The sequence below is a fragment of the Rutidosis leptorrhynchoides genome, chromosome 3, assembly GCF_046630445.1.
Source record: "Rutidosis leptorrhynchoides isolate AG116_Rl617_1_P2 chromosome 3, CSIRO_AGI_Rlap_v1, whole genome shotgun sequence".
NCBI lineage: Eukaryota > Viridiplantae > Streptophyta > Magnoliopsida > Asterales > Asteraceae > Rutidosis > Rutidosis leptorrhynchoides.
This window is the reverse complement of record NC_092335.1, coordinates 502,531,736-502,547,043: the sequence shown is the minus strand read 5'-3', so window position 1 is coordinate 502,547,043 and position 15,308 is coordinate 502,531,736.

Sequence of the window (15,308 nt, the reverse complement as noted above, 5' to 3'; positions counted from 1 at the left end):
CGATGAGAAACTACAATTCATCGAAGAACCAATCGAAATCATGGATCGTGAAGTTAAACAGCTCAAGCAGAGCAACATACCAATCGTTAAGGTTCGTTGGAATGCTCGAAGAGGTCCTGAGTTTACTTGGGAACGAGAGGATCAGATGAAACAAAAGTATCCACACTTGTTTCTCGATGACGCAAAATAGGTACAATTTTAAAATTTCGGGACGAAATTTATTTAACGGGTAGGTACTGTAACGACCCGCACTTTTCCGATCGTTCTATACTTATGAGATTAATATTTACATAAATTAAACCTTACCAACATGATAAGCAATCCAAATTGTTGAGACTTATGTTTTTGAAAAGAGTTTTACACAACGTTTGACCGTCTAGTTTGACCGATGATATCACGAACTATACAATATATGATAATTATACATACATATTTAACATGATCTAAGGATGTTTTAATATCTCATTTTGTATTAATAACAAAATTTCATAAGTATATTTTGAAACTACTAACTTAAGTTTTCAAAACAATAACCTACGTAACGTTATTTGACATAAATACTGATGATTTATAATGTTTATACATATATCGTATAAGTAATGTATTTAATCATTTTTAAAGGGCTTTTATACATAAAACAATATAAGTATATTTACAAAAGATAGTTATATTTGAATTCTCGTTCCGTTTCCTCAATAATCCTATACGTATATCTAGGGTACTATACACAGCTTCTAGAAGTATTTACTATTGGTATATACCAATAGAAATCTTCAATTATTGGAATAATATGTTATTCATGACATAATAAATTTTAACTTATCTTAGATATTTTCACTAAAAACCAAATTTTCAAGCCTATAAATAAGCACCATTTCTAACTCATTTTTACACATTCATTTTCCAAATTTTACTTCCAATTTTCACACACACTTGCAAGAACTCTCTCAACTTTTATTTTACTACTTCTTTCCAGCAACTTTACATTTTAAACTTGAGGTAAAAACTCTACTTCAACTCTTTTTCAATTCATATATTTAAAGCTATATATATAAGAGTTTATAAACTAGAACATAGTTTGAATGATTTCAAACTTGTTCGCAAACTAAATAGATCCTTCTAACTTAACTTTTAAAATACTTCAAGACCTGTAATATATCTTAATTATATGCTAACTTAACAAGGTATAACTTGGTTTTTCAAAGAACACCTTAAAAACTGAATTTACGACGTCGGAGTGCAACCGGGGGCTGTTTTGGGTTGGATAATTAAAACCATCTTAAACTTTGAATTGGAGGTTTATTTTCTGGAAAAATGATTTTTACTATGAATATGATAACACATAAAAATTTCATGATTTAACTCAAAGTATAAGTATTTTTAGAAAAATAATCATTTGAGGTTGTTTACATGATGGAAAATGATTAACTTCATAAGTTTCACTAAAGTTTGACCTATGCCGTGTGATTTTGAATACAAACTAAGGTATTTACAGTTCATAGTCTTAAAGAGGGACTCGATCCAAGGAGATGGCAAGTTGAATCAACGAAAACGGAGTTGTAACGAAGAAACTATGACCGAAACAAAATCGGATATCCAAGACTAGTTTAGCCACAAAAATAATTGGGAAAAAATTAAATAAATCACATCTTTTTAAGTTAACATGATATTTTATATATATGTACTTATAATTCAATTTTATATGGTTCAGGATCACCCGTAAACAACACGAGAAGATTAATCATAAGATCCCATGATTGTACGCAACACGTTATTTGACAACACCGGTACTTTATGTACGCAACACGTCATTTGACAACACCGGTACCATGGGTCAAGATTAATCTCGACCAATACATATACGATGGGGTTTTATTTATTTCGTTGGGGGTTTTATTTATTTCATTGCGGGTATATTAAACATCTAAAAATGAACCATTAAAATTGAATTACTAACAACGAACTGCTAACTACGGACTAAGGAATTATTCAAAGTATTAAAAGTATAACAAGTATATATATGTGACGTTTGTTTAAAAAGAAAAGGTATTGATATATTATATATGGATAGGTTCGTAATATCAACCGGAGACCAAGTCAAATTATATATATATCTTCAAGACGAAAGTGAGTATATAGTCCCACTTTTAAACTCTAAATATTTCGGGATGAGAATACATGTATTTTATGTTTTACGTTATGGACACAAGTAACTGAAAAATATATTCTACGTTGAGTTGTACCACTGGCATACTTCCCTGTAGCTTGGTAACTGTTATTTACAGCGGTATTGTAAACGCGAATCCTGTTGATAGATCTATCGGGCCTGACAACCCCAACCGGACTGGACGACCAGTATTCAACGGTTGCACAGTACTTCGTTTCGTGACTACACTTGGTACGGTGTAGTAAGATTTCATAATAAAGGGAATATGCGACGTGATTAAATGTTAAGTATGGTTACCAAGTGCTCAACCACTTAGAATATTTTTATTAAACTGTTTATATACGAAATCTTGTGGTCTATATATATATTACTGCCGGCATTAAACCTATATCTCACCAACTTTATGTTGACCTTTTAAAACATGTCTATTCTCAGGTGATTACTAAAGCTTCCGCTGCATTATGTTGAATTTGAGCAGGATCTTGCGTACGCATATTTGTGTCAAAAATGAAACTGCATACCCAAGGATTTGTGTTGTAAAATATGCTCGAAATCGTGTTGTTATCATTATATGTAAAGTTTGTAAGTCGAAGATTATCGCTAAACGATAATCATCTTTTTATTGTCTAAAGCTTGTAACAAAAATAATGGTTATGGTTTGTAATGTATAATATATGCAGTTTCTCTTTTAAAAATGTCGCATATAGAGGTCAATACCTCGCAATGAAATCATACGTTATCTAACACGTTCTTATGGTTAAGGACGGGTTATGACAACGAAATAGGACGGGATGTTCCCAGAAATAGGACTTCAAATCCGCAAAGAATTTCTTCTTTTGTTGATAAGAAAGTCCTTTTTGAAGAATGCCTGACGCAAGATAGTTTCCAAAATGGGCAAACCATGGGATTTCAGATTCCTTGTCAACCCTCATTAGAGATTCATCAGGAAATGTGTCCTTGATGATTGTATCATCGAGTTTTTCTAATTCGGGGTTTTCAAGTCGGGATAAATGGTCGGCGGCAAGATTCTCGGCTCCTTTCTTATCACGTATCTCAATGTCAAACTCTTGAAGTAAAAGAACCCAACATATGTGATGTCAAAGCTAAGGGGTATAAAATACTATTAATTTTAGCAGGAAATACTATTAAATACGATACAATTTTACACAAAATATTTATTTATTTATAGAATGGATATACTTAAACCTTGCTACAACACTTATAGGCAGTGTACCTAATCGTACAGTAGTGTAGTTTTTAGTAAGTCCGGTTCGTTCCACAGGGAAAATCTTTAAACAAAGCTTAACGCTATATTAGTTTAATTTTATAAAAATACAAATATATATATGAGTAATATTATTATTATAAAGGGGGGTTTTTACCGTTTAATGACCGGTTTGTCGATTTTAAAACTTTAGTCGCAGTGAAAACCAAATGTAAAATATTAAAAAGACTTAATTTAAAGCGTAAAGTAAATAACGATAATGAAATTGCGAATAATAAAAGTGCGATAAAATAAACTTGCGATAATTAAAAAGTACGATAATTAAAAGTGCAATTAAATACAATAACAATAAATAAAAATGCGATAATTAGAAGTGCAATTAAATATAAAATAAAGGAAATTAAATATGAAATAAAAGAATTATGCTTATTTAAACTTCCGTAATCATGATGTTTGACGTGTTGATTTTAGTTTTATGCCCATGGGTTAATTGTCCTTTGTCCTGGATTATTTAATATGTCCATATGGATTTGTCCATAATAGTCCATCAGTCATAAATATAAAGAGCGAAAGCCTTCGTCAAATTATTCTTATTCCCGAAGTCAAATATTCCAACTAATTGGGGATTCGAATTGTAACAAGGTTTTAATACTTTGTTTAATGAATACACCAGGTTATCGACTGCGTGTAAACCAAGGTTTTACTACTTTGTTAACAATTACACCAATTACCCTTGAATGTAATTCACCCCTGTTTCAACAAGTCTATTAACTATTAATCCAGTTCCGTGTCCGGTAAAATGAATAATTATTGGTATTTATAGATATCCCGCCCACCGTACCCAGTCAAGCGTATGTGGTTATATATAAATACGTCGAATTATAAGTTTGTATATTAAATTAACAAGGTATTGTTTAGTTAATATAAAACCCATTAATAGCCCATAGTCTAATTTCCACAAGTGTCGTTCTTTTATCCAAACCCCAATTATGGTACAAAGCCCAATTACCCAATTTTAGTAATTAGCCCAACATCATGATTACTTCGGATTAAATAAGCATAATAATAACTTAGCTACGAGACATTAAATTAAAAAGGTTGGACATAACTTACAATGATTAAAAATAGCGTAGCGTTACACGGACAGAATTTTGACTTACACCCTTACAACATTCGCTAACATACCCTTATTATTAGGAATTAAAATTAAAATTAAAATTAAAATATAAATATATATATTTTACGTATACATATATAGAGAGATTGAATTTTTGGATGGTTTTTGCGATCAAACTGTGTTTGCTTTATAGGCAGTTTCAACATTTGGGGCTCCGCGACTCGCGGCCCTTTTCTTCTTCAAACTCCGCGAGTCGCGCAGATCGTTTTTACAGCTCACCCACATTTGGATCTATGTTTGCCGACGATTTATTTTATAAATATAATATATATATAATTAATATAATTAATTATATATTATATTATATTTATATACATAGTTATCTTGTAATTTTTAGTCCGTTGCGTCGAGCGTTGAGAGTTGACTCTGGTCCCGGTTCCGGATTTTCGAACGTCCTTGCGTACTATTTTATATCTTGTACTTTGCGTTTTGAATCTTGTACTCTTGTAATTTCGAGACGTTTCTTATCAATAATTGGAACCTCTTTGATTGTATTTTGTACTTTTGAGCTTTTTGGTCGTTTACGTCTTCAATTCGTGGAATCTGTCTTTTATCTTCACCTTTTATTATTTAAACGAATATCACTTTTAAATAGAACAATTGCAACTAAAAGCTTGTCTTTCTTGAGGAATAATGCTATGAAATATATGTTCGTTTTTAGCATTATCAAATATTCCCACACTTGAGCGTTGCTTGTCCTCAAGCAATATAGTCTTGAAATACTAGAATCACTTCTTTATTCTTCACACTTTGTACATCAGTGATTTCTATACGGCGGTATAAACAATGGTAGTAACGATATGGTTTACAGTCCCACATGACTATAAAAATTTAGATCCATTAAGGAAATTGGATCTTTATGAAAACATTTGATCTTTTGAAAATTAAATCTAGTTTTTACCCTAGATAAGTTTTCCGGAATAACCCTTCACCGGTGTTTGCAAATTCTTTTTGTGGGTTTGGTGGGTTTCAGATTTGAAAATTTTAGCTCAACACTTATGGTTTTGTGTCACCCACTTGCTAACCTTGTATTAGGAAAGCAACACGTCCAGTTTACTTGTCTCGTATATTACCTTTCGGTAAACTACCGTCCGGTTGTAAAGGAAAGCGATGAACAAGCAACTGTTAAGGCAATGTCCCGTGACTTGCTTTTGATTATGGTCTATAACGTGTCGGACGCAATTACTATCCTTTGTAGGAGCAATAGTAAAGCTCACCCTATGATTTTTCGGTCTGGCACAAGGTCCTGTCTTCGACCATGCTATGCAACCACCGTTCTTACGGTTGACACCCGATTTGGTTCAGGTGACCTAATAAATTCCAGGTGAATTCCTAGGATTTTACGTTCAATGGTAATGAACGCATTGAAAATGGGTTTTTAGAAAACAAATCGGTTTGTAATTTTGATCAAAATATTTTCTCGTCCAAGCTCGAGTTTAGATATCATCGAATTCCATGAGTTTGTGATTCTCAATCTTTAAGGTCAATCTCTAGGATTGAGTAATATCAGTCTTAAAAGCTGATTTTTGATCTTTAAGGAGATTATCCTTTCTGGGGATCTGATTCATTAGTCTTATCAAGCTAATTTGCACGGTGCCCCCCATTGTACGAGATAAATCCTTCTCATGGTTAGGATAAATCTGACCACCTGGCGACCCAGTTTAATGCTGAGGTCCGTGGATTTCCTGCTGATTTTAGTGATGACTTTTCTATGTTTTTCGTCAACCTACAGATGGTCTGGACGACAACTTCCTGACCTAAATCAAGAAGCGCGTTTCTTTTTCGGTAGACTTTACTTCCTTTTAATGATGGAATTGATTCATCGTGTAGATCCATCTCTTCTTTTCTTTCATCGGGTAAAACAGTTTAGTTTAGTCCAAAGCAAAAGTATTTTCAGTTATTTGTTACAGATATATGTGACATATGTTTAAGATAACTTGATAAATTTTCCCACACTTGGCTTTTATTTTCCTTTTTATTGTCCTCTATTCCATTTTAAATGAATTTTAACATTTTGGTTTGTTTCTCAATTTATGTCCTTTCCGAGGTAACAATAATTTTGGTGTTAAAACCTAGTTTTATCGTTCATAAATATGTATAAACATGATTTTGAGTTCATTTAATTGAAAATTTTGAAAAATTTTACTAGAATTGGGTAGTCAATATATAAGACTAGGGCTGTTCTTTATTATCAGAGAGCACTAGATTCTAATACAACTACTGCATTACTAGTATTTTTAATGGTAACCCAGTGTTTAAGATAAAAATTTTAAAATCTGAAAGAATTTAACCCCTTCCCACACTTAAGATCTTGCAATGCCCTCATTTGCAAGAAATCAGTAACAATTTAAATTATTGAGGGTGATTTGTGTGAAAATGATTAAATTTTACCAAAGTTTCCAAACATATTTGTGTTTGCTTGCTGAATGATAAATGGTGCATATCATTTGTTCATTCCGTCTTGTTGTTATTTCACATATATTTTGCATCTTGTCGTCAAAATTAGTTGCTTTTGCTGAACTTAATGCCAGTCTTTGAAAATGCGTTGTTTTACCCTGTTGTGTACATAAGATAAACTGCATACATATATACATATTTTTGAAGTTTGGTATATTACCCCACATTCAAAAATTATTAAAATCTAAGAATAAAAGTTAGAAAATTATAAAAACTATTACAATATTAACATAAGTATTAAACGTATCAACATTACAAATTACAAAATAAATAAAACTAAGTAGACTAGGGATGATACTGATACCAGTAGGGGTTCCATGCATAACCATAGGTGCTATAAAATGCTTCGGCTGGGTTATACGTAGGATACGGTGGTTGGATCTCTATAGACCAGGGAGGGAATATGGGCGATGGAGTAGGAATATAGTTTCTACCTATATGTTGGCAATAAGCTATGATTTGGTTTTGATGAACTTGCCAATCTTCAAATGCTCTATGTCTAGTATTTTCGTACTCTTGTGAAGCTATAAACCTTTGCATTTCTGCCATTTCATTTCCCCCTCCTACATTACCTTGCTGTTGATTTCTCTCAACCTGTGGATGTCTACCATGGTATTGTACTGCGGCGTTATTTCGCCTCTTCAAAACTTTCGCACCATGGTATACATTTAAACCTATTGTATCTCGGGGTTCTGGTTCTTCGATTAGTAATCCCCCCCGACTTACATCCACACCGAGATATTCAGCAATCAAAGTAATAAATATACCACCTCCTATTATGCTATGCGGTCTCATCCCCCTAACCATAGCTGATAAATAATAACCCACACAATAAGGTATACTTACAGCGCTTTGTGGGTCTCGGATACACATGTGGTAAAACAAATCCTGTTCATTTACCTTTTCCTTGTTCTTACCTCGTTGTGTAATCGAATTAGCTAAAAACCTATGAATTACTCTTAACTCTGCTCTATCTATATCCAAATAAGAGTAATTTCCCCCTTTAAATCGGTGATGGCTAGTCATTTGACTCCATACACCATGCGTATCAAAATTTTCGTCTATCTTTCTACCATTTAGTATCAACCCTCTACAATCGGCAGATGCTAACTCCTCAGGCGTATATATACGTAAAGCCTGAGCCATGTCTAGTAAAGACATGTAGCGCATCGAACCTCCTAACAAAAATCTAATAAAAGATCGATCGGTTAAACTAGCTACCCGATCATTTAATTCTATACTACACAACAATTCTTCACACCATACTTTATATACAGGTCTACGCATGTTGAATAACCGTACCCAATCGTTAAAAGTAGAATTACCATACCTCTGTGCAAGTAATTCCCTAATTGGCCCGGCCAATTCTACAGCTTCTAATGGTCCCCATTCTATGACCCTAGGTACCTCAACAGCTTTAGAATGAAGAGTATGCAAACCCCTTTGGTATTTTGGATAATCTCTCCAAAGTCTGTCAAATCTCAGGTTCGGGTGCAAATCTTCCAAGTGCATATCAGAAAATGTCATGACTGGATGAGGAATATCTTGTTTGTAGTAGTTATCCACCTCCTGTTGTTCCGCATTCTCAGCAGGAGCATTGCGAGCTTGGGATGAAGATTCACCCCTTTCAGTCTGCAAAACACATCAAACACAATTTTTGTGCATCCAAATATGCATTAGTGTCAGCAAAATCATTAATCAAAATAATTACAATGACATGATCAATTTATATCGAACTTAAGCTCATTTTCATATTTTCATCAAATCTACACTTTTTCAAATAAGCATATACGAAAATGTTCGCCAAGTTTATAAGCATTCAACTCAAATAACATGTCAAAATAATCATTACTAGCAATTAAACAAGTTTCAAATGGCATTATCTCTCAAAAATCAAGTTCATGAATTTTAGACTTGAAAAAGTCCACTTTAATTCTCAAAATCATGTTTAGGCTGAAAGTTTGGATCATTTAACTACCTAAACATGTTACACTACTTAATTTAGCAACAATTCATGACAAAAATCGGCCATAACCTGTTTATATCAAAAAGCCCCAAATTTGCTCAAGAACACAAACCCTAGATTACTCAAAATTTGAAGTTTAAGGCTTCTAATCATGTTAAATAGCATCAATCTAGGTTATACAAGCATAATACATAAACAATTTAAGCATAATTACACTAAAAAGCATCAAAATCAAATTGGGTATAAAATTGCTCAAGAACACTAATTTTCGGATTAAATGGTGTTTAGGTGTAGAAATTTACCGTTTTTTCTTGAGTAATTCCTTGATAGCATCCTTCTCAACATGATTTTAGTAAAAGATTTGATGATTAACGGTGAAAAATTGTGAATTTGGGAGGTCTTTTTCGGGTTTTTTCGGGTGTTATTTCGCAGTTTTGTGGTGTGGGGAGTGAGGATACTGATCTGATTACGTTTTTATTTTTTTCTGGGTTTTGGTCCCTCCGCGAGTCGCGGTGTTTTACCCTTCAAACTCCGCGAGTCGCGGAGTTTGTATTTTTTTTTATATATATCTTATACTAATTAAAACAATTAAGTAATTAATTTTAAAATTTTGTTTCCCTTGTTATTTAGGATGAGGTCGTTTCGGATTGATGTCCTAGTCCGTCCCTCGACAAAATTTTAAAATTTGTCTTTTTGTAGCGATTGTTTTAAAAGCTAAGATTTTTGGTTTTTTTTTTTATATTTTTGGCATACTTTAATTCAATAAGATTAAAAATAATGATAATAAAAGTTCTCGTCCCTCCCTCGGGTAAAGCAATTTCGGTTCAAAGACCTAGTCTTCAACTTACGACGAATTTTAAAAATCATATTTTTAACTTAGCGACATAAAGTAAATTTTTGTTTTTAAATTCACACAACTTAAATATAAAATTTAAAATTAATATTAAAAATTCACACCAAACTTAAAATTTAAAATGCATAAAATTAAAAATTCATATTTTAAAAATTAAAAATTCACACCAAACTTAATTTAAAAATTCATATTATAAATTCACACCAAACTTATTTTAATTTTTCAAATATTTACAATTTTAAATATATTGTTTTTACAAAGTTTACAATATTAATTTAAGATTTATATATTAATTTTAAAAATATGGTAAAAATAAAATTAAAAATCTTTTTGGCTTTTATCCCACTTTAATCAATCAAATATTATCAAAAATATGCGCCCCTCTTTTCGGTAAAGTAATTTCGGTTCTATGACCTAATTTAACTCATGACGAATTTTTGAAATATTTTGGATTGATTGATTAAAGATATTTATACCTTAAGAATAAACGTTAAATTTCACAGTGATGTAATAAATTTTTGTATGATATCAATAATTTCAGTCGCCAAACCTAATTTTATTCAATACCAATTTAATACTTTATAGCGAACAAATTAGCGTTTATTATCAAAAGGTTAAAAAAAAAAAATAATAACTGTACAGACTTACCTGTGAGATAGTATTCTTAGTTATATGATCTATCCCATTCATAAGATAGTCGATTTAATTGGTTTTCCATAGCTACATAGGCTTAATCTCGAGCATTCAGTGTCTTTTCTAATAAACATATGAACGGTCCGTCTCTGCATAAAGTAACAAATTCGGTATTTGAATAGGTTTGATTATTTGAACATTTACCTCCATGCGACCATTTTCCGCATTTGTGACATCTTTCAAGGTGTCGTGCTCTTCTTTTTGCTGCGGATTTTGATTTTCCTTTACCAAATTGTAACTTATTATCTTCGTATCTGGATTCTTTTCTTACTCCGTCCAATCTTTCTCTGATTACTGATACTATTTCACTCGGAAGTGTGTCATTATTACGTTTAGTGATCAAAGCGTGTAGCATTAAACCATGGTTTAGTTCACAGGCAGTCTTCATTTCGTAAAAACCTAAAAAAATAAAAATTCAGAATGGGGGGAGAAGACTAGTTCTTTAGGGTCTGCTAGGAAAAGACCATTCGGGTTCCATTTTCGAGAACTACACGAAAACAGACAATCTAACTCTAACAGAAATACATATTATCCTTTAAAGACTTGATTCTCCCCACACTTAGTTAGCTGTGGTATCGAAATTGTGATTAACTTCATTGTCAACTTCCATCGGACCATGTATGTAATGTTTAACTCTGTGACCATTAACTTTAAATTCAATTTCATTTGAATTTATTAATTCTATCATTCCGTATGGGAAAACTCTTTTGACTATGAATGGTCCAGACCATCTTGATTTCAATTTTCCAGGAAATAGCTTGAATCGTGAATTGAAAAGAAGAACTCTGTCTCCTTCTTTAAATTCTTTTGAACTTCTGATTCTTTTATCATGCCATTTCTTCGTTCTTTCTTTATAGATTAACGAATTTTCGTATGCTTCATGTCTTAATTCTTCTAATTCGTTTAGTTGACTTAATCGTAGACGTCCAGCTTCATGTATATCAAGATTACATGTCTTCAAAGCCCAAAATGCTTTGTGTTCAATTTCTACTGGAAGATGACATGCTTTTCCATAAACAAGTCTAAAAGGTGTGGTTCCAATTGGAGTTTTGTAGGCTGTTCTAAAAGCCCAGAGTGCATCCTCCAATTTAATGGACCATTCCTTCGGATTTGATCCTACGGTTTTCTCTAGAATACGTTTTAAAGCTCGGTTGGTATTTTCAACTTGTCCATTTGTTTGTGGATGATATGTGGTGGAAATTTTATGAGTTACTCCATATCTTTTAAGAACTTTCTCAAGTTGATTATTAAAGAAATGAGTACCCCGATCACTTATTAAAGCTTTCGGTGTTCCAAACCTTGCAAAAAGACGTTTTAAAAAGTTGACTACAACTCGTGCATCGTTAGTTGGGAGAGCTTGTGCTTCCGCCCATTTAGATACATAATCAATGGCTACGAGAATATAGAGATTATTATGAGATTTTGGAAATGGACCCATAAAGTCAATACCCCAAATGTCAAATACTTCACATACTTGAATGACATTTTGTGGCATTTCATCACGTTAACTTATTTTTCCGGCCCTTTGACAAGCATTACAGGATTTGCAAAGAAGGTGTGCGTCTTTATAAATTGTAGGCCAATAGAATCCAGCATCATAAACTTTTCTTGCTGTTAGTTGAGGCCCATAATGCCCTCCTGTTGGTCCTGTGTGACAATGGTTTAAAATTTTACTAGCTTCATCTCCGAATACACATCGGCGTATTATTCCATCAGGATAACTTTTAAACAGATGTGGATCTTCCCAAAAATAGTGTTTTATATCACTAAAGAATTTCTTTCGTTTTTGGTACGATAATCCTTTTTCAAGGAATCCACAAACTAAGTAGTTTGCATAGTCTGCAAACCATGGAATTTCATTATAATCTATCTTCAATAGATATTCATCAGGAAAGTTGTCTTTTATGGCCGATTCATTTAGAACTTCTAATTCGGGATTTTCAAGACGAGAAAGATGATCAGCGGCGAGATTTTCTGCTCCTCTTTTATCTCGGATTTCAATATCAAACTCTTGTAAGAGTAAGATCCAATAGATTAATCTTGATTTAGCATCTTGTTTCGAAAATAGGTATCTAAGAGCAGAATGGTTTGTATAGACCACCGTTTTTGCTAGAACGAGATATGAACGAAATTTGTCAAAAGCAAAGAAAATAGCAAGGAGTTCTTTTTCAGTAGTTGTGTAATTCGTTTGTGCTCCTTGTAACATCTTACTAGCATAATATATAGGTTGAAATCGTTTTTCAATCCTTTGTCCTAAAACGGCTCCCATTGCAAAATCACTTGCATCGCACATTAGTTCAAATGGTAGATTCCAATTTGGTGTTATCATGATCGGCGCATTAGTAAGTTTCTCTTTAAGAATATTAAAAGATTTGATACATTCATCCGAAAAGATGAATGGAGCATCCTTTTCTAGGAGTTTATTCATAGGAGTGGCAATTTTAGAAAAATCTTTTATGAAACGTCGGTAAAAACCGGCATGCCCTAGAAAACTCCTAACTCCTCTAACATTGGTGGAATGTGGAAGTTTAGCAATTACATCTACTTTAGCTCTATCCACTTCAATTCCTTCTTTTGAAATTTTATGACCAAGAACGATGCCTTCTTTAACCATAAAATGGCATTTCTCCCAATTAAGTACTAGATTTGATTATTCGCATCTAATAAGCATTCGTTCCAGATTAACTAGACATGATTCAAATGTATCACCGAAGACTGAAAAGTCATCCATGAAAACTTCCATGCATTCTTCTATCATGTCGTGAAAAATCGCCATCATGCACCTTTGAAAGGTTGCAGGGGCATTGCAAAGTCCAAATGGCATGCGTTTGTAAGCAAAAGTACCATAAGGGCACGTGAACGTGGTTTTCTCTTGGTCTTCGGGTGCTATTGGAATTTGAAAATATCCGGAAAATCCATCAAGAAAACAATAATAACTATTTCCTGCTAATCTTTCTAACATTTGATCAATGAAAGGTAAGGGAAAGTGATCTTTTCTGGTGGCGTCATTTAATTTTCTATAATCAATACACACACGCCATCCTGTTACAGTCCTAGTAGGAATAAGCTCATTTTTCTCATTTGTAATGACAGTCATGTCACCCTTCTTAGGCACGCATTGAACTGGGCTTACCCATGGACTATCAGAAATTGGATAAATTAAACCTGCGTCTAGCAGTTTAATAATCTCTTTCTTAACTACATCTTGCATATTAGGATTTAGTCTTCGTTTGAAATTTCCCGTTCTTATTGATTAAAAATGTTCCATATTAATTGATTTCGTTGCGAGGTTTTGACCTCTATATGAGACGTTTTTCAAATACTGCATTCATTTTTAAAACAAACCATAACCTTTATTTCATAAATAAAGGTTTAAAAAGTTTTACGTAGATTATCAAATAATGATAATCTAAAATATCCTGTTTACACACGACCATTACATAATGGTTTACAATACAAATATGTTACATCGAAATCAGTTTCTTGAATGCAGTTTTTACACAATATCGTATAAACATGGACTCCAAATCTTGTCCTTATTTTAATATGCAACAGCGGAAGCTCTTAATATTCACCTGAGAATAAACATGCTTTAAACGTCAACAAAAATGTTGGTGAGTTATAGGTTTAACCTATATATATCAAATCGTAACAATCGACCACAAGATTTCATATTTCAATACACATCCCATACATAGAGATAAAAATCATTCATATGGTGAACACCTGGTAACCAACATTAACAAGATGCATATATAAGAATATCCCCATCATTCCGGGACACCCTTCGGATATGATATAAATTTCGAAGTACTAAAGCATCCGGTACTTTGGATGGGGTTTGTTAGGCCCAATAGATCTATCTTTAGGATTCGCGTCAATTAGGGTGTCTGTTCCCTAATTCTTAGATTACCAGACTTAATAAAAAGGGGCATATTCGATTTCGATAATTCAACCATAGAATGTAGTTTCACGTACTTGTGTCTATTTTGTAAATCATTTATAAAACCTGCATGTATTCTCATCCCAAAAATATTAGATTTTAAAAGTGGGACTATAACTCACTTTCACAGATTTTTACTTCGTCGAGAAGTAAGACTTGGTCACTGTTGATTCACGAACCTATAACAATATATACATATATATTAAAGTATGTTCAAAATATATTTACAACACTTTTAATATATTTTGATGTTTTAAGTTTATTAAGTCAGCTGTCCTCGTTAGTAACCTACAACTAGTTGTCCACAGTTAGATGTACAGAAATAAATCAATAAATATTATCTTGAATCAATCCACGACCCAGTGTATACGTGTCTCAGTATTGATCACAACTCAAACTATATATATTTTGGAATCAACCTCAACCCTGTATAGCTAACTCCAACATTCACATATAGAGTGTCTATGGTTGTTCCGAAATATATATAGATGTGTCGACATGATAGGTCGAAACATTGTATACGTGTCTATGGTATCTCAAGATTACATAATATACAATACAAGTTGATTAAGTTATGGTTGGAATAGATTTGTTACCAATTTTCACGTAGCTAAAATGAGAAAAATTATCCAATCTTGTTTTACCCATAACTTCTTCATTTTAAATCCGTTTTGAATGAATCAAATTGCTATGGTTTCATATTGAACTGTATTTTATGAATCTAAACAGAAAAAGTATAGGTTTATAGTCGGAAAAATAAGTTACAAGTCGTTTTTGTAAAGGTAGTCATTTCAGTCGAAAGAACGACGTCTAGATGACCATTTTAG